Raw genomic sequence first — 5,838 nt, forward strand, 5'->3', positions numbered from 1 at the left:
ATAATCAAGGAGATTCAATCTTGCACAAAGGTCTTTAACTCTGATGTCAATTGTTGTAGTTGTGGACATGATCGCCGTGATTGGAATTTGATTTGCAGACGTTTCATCCCTAGAGTGGGTGACGTCTTCATTGCTTTGCTGTTCTGTGTTTTCCAAAAATTGTTTGGTTTCGTTCCTAATGCTTCCAATTGCCAGTTCCAGTAGTTCCTTGTCGTGACCCATGGATTGGGTTCAGGTCTATGTTTGGTGATGGAGTCCGTGGATGAGTGACATGCTTTTAGAAAGTATGCCACGTCCCTCTGTTTTTCATCTCCTATAACTGTTGAGTTGTCCCAATCGAATTTGTGATCCTTGTCCCCTGTGTGATTGGCTATCTGGGACATCTGGCTTTTACTGACCACTTGGTGTTCGTGGATGCAGATTGCTAATTGTCTGCCTGATTGTCCTTCATCGTATGATTGCAGTCTTCGTATACCATATTGTAAATTACGTTTGTTTTGCACAAGATGGGTATAGATTCTTTTCTCCTGGTGAGTTGTAGGTTGAGTGTGGATGTCAGTGTCTGGGCTGTCTAAAATCTAATTATCAGTTCTGAAGTTTTTTTATGTGAGGTAGAGTAGCTACTGATTTTGGTTGTGCCATGTCTTTGTCGTGGTGTCTGTTAGACATCTGCGAATATAGTTGTGGGATATCCGCTATGGTCACTAAACAATTCACCGATGTAATTAATTTTCATTTTCATTTATTATAAGTTCAACAGGTTGTTAGATGATGAATTATTTATTTACTGAGTCTCCCTATCCATATTTCAGGGCAAGATGCTGAAACAGTCAGGGTCACATTATAATGCCGAATTGTATAAGCTGAAATTCTCTGATCAGCCTCACGGTATATGCAATTCTTTCTATTGAACATTGAATAAAAATCAGCTAAATGTTAGTCTCTTGACGCTCTCTGCGTGAAAACCTTCAAAGGCACATCTCCTCAAAACTTACTACCCCACCACCCTGAACCTGTGCCCCCATGTAATTGAAACTGTGATCCTGATTCGAGAATGCTGAAGCCTGCCTAAATACGAGACTTGCTGCTTGTTGGCATTGACAGGAACAGATCTAATACTTATCATTTGCAATGTTCTGCTGGACAGAATTAACAATATTCATTGCCCCGTTGTATTCTTGGACATTCACCCTCTGTGTGCATTCAGAATTGTTCTGTTTCTTATGGCCCTGCCCTGTTGTGTTTGGTTCTCGGTTGCTTTCACAGTTGATCGATTTACACCCATTTCTGGCCAGACATAAAGTCCAGATACTACAGGATGAGAATAGCAATTGCGGTTGTAGGATGCTGCAATTGCTGTCAGTCGTTTACGCTCAATTCATGGTATCTTGTGTTTAAAACTTCTTTTTTTCCTGAAAATGTACGTGATTTTGCATCTTAACAGTAGTATTCCGCTTTCTTCTCAACAGTCTATGATTTGAGTTGATTTTCCCGTGTAACTAAATATAGTGAAAAGATTAGTTGTGATCAGTAGAAGCAGACCATAGAGTGAAATCTTACATGCAGATGATAGAGTGAAAATAAACTGGACGGAATAACCCATGCAGTTTACAACACGCAAAGCAAGATGTGGCAAGATCAACATGTAAATGCTTCACACAAATAACCACAGATCGAATAAAGCACATCTTTTCCAACTGATTATAAAATAATTCGAATGTCCATATTCTAGATTTATATTGTATGTACCATCAGATAAATGCAGTGTGAATACTGATCCAAGACGTCACACTATTTTTATCTGGTGGAAATGAAAATAAATCACTTACCCCGATGTTTCTAAACTTAACTTCTTCTATCTCTCAGTTAAGGATTATATAACAAAAAATAGCTAAAGTAAACTTTGCTATGCAGAGTACTCAGATTGCAGTCAGTCAAAACTGTGGCAAATGAGAACGGTTCAACGGATCATCAAGACTGGCAGGTATATTTATGCATGGCGGTCAGGGGACACATAAAATATGATGAGAAAGAAAAGATACTCACCTAGTGAATTATGTTGACATCTAATCATCTCATTTATGTATCTCCAATGGAAAGTTCATAAACGCCTTCAAGGATACGTATCAATCAATTCAAGTATTTTTTCAAACAATAAATGCCATAATATGTAAGAATGGAAATAATTTGGAGCAAATGTTTTATTTTGGAATTACAGAACTTCTAGAGTGTTTATTGATGTGTCAGATTTCTGTAGTCCGAGCAAAACCAGAAAAGATTTGTGCGTTCAGCTTCTGGGAGAATGACTTGGCCTAGAATTGAATAAATCCTGGCAAACATGTTAAATTTTATTCATGAACCTTACAACACAGTTAAATATTATCTTATGTCACCAACACTGGAGTGATAGTTTTGCAAGTAACACCAACAGCTGCAAGTATATGGTAAAACATACCCTCTATCTGGAAGATTACTGAATACTGGAAGTAGGCACTAATGTTGTGGACTCACTGATATTTCCTGCTGAAAAATAAAAGTTTCTTCAATGCAAGCCACGTTTGTATTGAGAAATCGCTTCCGTGATAATGGTAATCTATTTGAGTGTCAAACTATTAAATTAGAGTAATCCGAACAAGCAGAAAATCAAATGTATTGACTTCAAATCATGTTCAATGGTTCAGGCAAACCAGGTTATAAATTCTAGGTGTGCAGCATACAACGGAAATCAAACACTCAATTCAAATTTGGGTATATGGTCACAAAAGTAGGGAATCGCTTGCTGGAAAAGCCATTCAATCATTGCAAACACACGTGTAGAAGAGGAGTCAGCTAAAGAATGGATCTTACTGCACGTATGTCTATCTTTACCTTTCTTCCAAATGGAGAAAGTAATCAAAAGACACGGAGTAAAAATGATCAGTATGGAATGATTTGGATACATTGCATGTGGTGGACAGATCAACATGAGGAAGATAAAAATACATATAGTTTGAAAGGCATCAGGGAGAAAGTGATCAGAGATGTGCACTGAAACTTTAAGATGATTTAACTACAGTTATCTGCTGAAAACTACACCCGAAACCCCTGGAATTCACGTCAAGTCGAATAGCGTTAATTGAGGGAGGAAAGAAAACACTAATCATTCCAGTGTAGAATTCTTTACTGAGGTATTTTTCAGGCGTTATTTCAGATTTCCAGTGTCCACCATAAGTTACTTTATGATTAATGTTTTGAACAGATTAAAAATGCAAACGTTCCATGTCAACCACATTCAAAAGCATCAATGTAAACATCATGGGATAGACAGAGAACACAGGGGGCTAACAACTTCTACATATTGTCTAGCTATCACCATTGTTAACAGGTAACCCGGGAATGCAACTTTAAAAAAAAGGTTTTGTGATTTACACATGAAAGAAGTGAAATTATCATTGTACTCTAACAGATGAAAGGCTTAACATACAATGAATTTTTCAATGTACAATTTCAGTTACATCAAACTGTAAATGTTTTGCTATCAATTCTGTGTTACGATCGAGGCCTCCACTATCACCGAAAGCACCGAAAGCACCACTAGCTTCCGAAAGCTAGTGTGCTTCCAATTAAACCTGTTGGACGATAACCTGGTGTTGTGTGATTTTTAACTTTGTACACCCCAGTCCAACACCAGCATCTCCAAATCATGAATATAATGATTGATATTCTCAAATAATTGATCAAAACTCTCCGCAATATTCCAACGGCAGAGTCACTGATGCCTCCTACAGGTTGCAGAAACACTCATTTCTTTTATAGCAGATTCATTGAAGAATAAATTGCAAATACCAATTTATTCCTTGCTTCGAGGTACTATCAATAGTGTTAGATCCAGAGCTAAGTGACAGAATTCTGAGCTGGAACAATTCTTCTATCTTTTGGATTCAATCGTCCGATTTCTGATAGAAGGGATAACAGTTGGAAGATCAAAAAGGCTGATTTCAAAGTATGGGGGTGACCCAGATAATCACAATGAAGAGCGGATGGATGATGTCGGGAGTACGCAATGATTAGTGTGCAGATGACTGACAGAAGTGTTCACCAGTGGAAGAATATTAATGAATAAAATGCGAAAATCACAATGATCCAACAGGAAAACACGGGTTTCAATTTATTAGAGTGAATGAATTTTTAACGATATAAATGAATTTTGGACATGTTTCACGGATGAAACAGCTTTCTGTTATGTCTCAATTAAGGGATTCAATGGACTTCTCATATACCCGCGAATAATGCAGTGGGAGATAAATAATACTGGTGTTCGATTTCTGTAAATAAGAAAAGTAAGAAGCAATAGACTGGAAAAGCATCAGGAAACCGAGCGTGAAGAGTCATGCCTTCGACGTTCTCCACTGAGTATCTCACATCTCCGGGCTGAACTCAGTCCTCAAGTTTTCTCTTTATAAGTTCAAAACGTATTCTGTCAGTAATAATGACATATTAATAAAAGCGTTTGTCTGCATCTTGTGTGGACCAAGTTGGCAGCTCATTAAGCAAGGAAACGCATGTTTCACTCAGTCTTATTGATTTAACTTATGAAGGGAGAGGCAGACGGAATACGACTGAGAAAGAGAGACAGAGAGAGAGATACGGAGAGAAATGACTGAAGTAGGGAACATGACAGTTGTGTCTGTCTTTTCAGGTACAAACAGACACCAAACGATACTATTCAGCTTCCATCCATGCATCACTTTCATTTACCGATATACATAGAAGATAGAACAGAACAGTACAATACAGTACAGAATCTTCGATCCGCGACAATGTGCCGACATTTTATCCTATTGAAGATCAAATTAATCTACATTCCAAATCTTTCACTGTCAACCATGCACCTATCCAAGAGTAACATAAGTATCTGACTCGACTACCAACGTTGGCAGGGCATTCCATACACTCACCATTTCCTGTGTTAATTACCTCACTCTGACATCTTCCCCCAATCTCGTCAACATTGTGTCCCCAAGTGATAGCCTGGGGAAAGGTCTCTGGCTAGCCACTCTACCTATTCCTCTCACATACACACCCCGACACTCACAGCCACACACGTACAGACACATACTCTCTCACTGACACTCACACCCGCAACACAGACACACACCCACATGAACACACACTCATAAAGCTTTGTGCAGTGAATTTGTGCTTGCAGAATTGCATTTTATTTTGCTTAAAAACTACATGAATGATGCAAGAATTTTTTTTTTAAGGAAATATAATCAGGCTGAAAATTGGGACATAGAAAGACAGACTTCAATCTTACACCTCCAATGCATTTTGTAAGCTGACATCGCACCTGTCATTAATGTTGACTTGAGAAAATAACTTTAAAATAAAAGTTCTTAGATTTACATATGAAAGAACTGAAACCAACACGGTTTTTCCAAACGTTGAGAGACTTAACTAACAAAGAAGGAAATTTTCAATATATCATGTCAGTTGCATTACATTTAAACTTTTTGTTGTAAATTATGCATCTTACGATCTTGTACTCAACAACCACCTTGACGAAGCAGCAGTGCTCTGAGAGCTAGCCCTTCCACATAAATATAATGGAATATTGCCTGGTGTTGTATGATGGATAAATCTGTACACTCCAGTCGAAACCTGCCACCTCCAAATTACGTTTCTCGTTATCTTTATCCAATCACTTTTCCCCCTTCTTCAATGCGAAAAGTCATACCTCCCTCAACCTTTATTCAAAAGATAATCCCTCCAGTACACGCAGCATTCGAATAAATCTACAGTGCACCCTCTCTAATGCTTCCATATTTTTCGAACCACTAAACACAAGCATCCAAG

The sequence above is a fragment of the Chiloscyllium plagiosum genome, unplaced genomic scaffold (assembly GCF_037043375.1).
Source record: "Chiloscyllium plagiosum isolate Xiang-an unplaced genomic scaffold, Cpla_swu_hap1 HiC_scaffold_41, whole genome shotgun sequence".
Lineage (NCBI taxonomy): Eukaryota > Metazoa > Chordata > Chondrichthyes > Orectolobiformes > Hemiscylliidae > Chiloscyllium > Chiloscyllium plagiosum.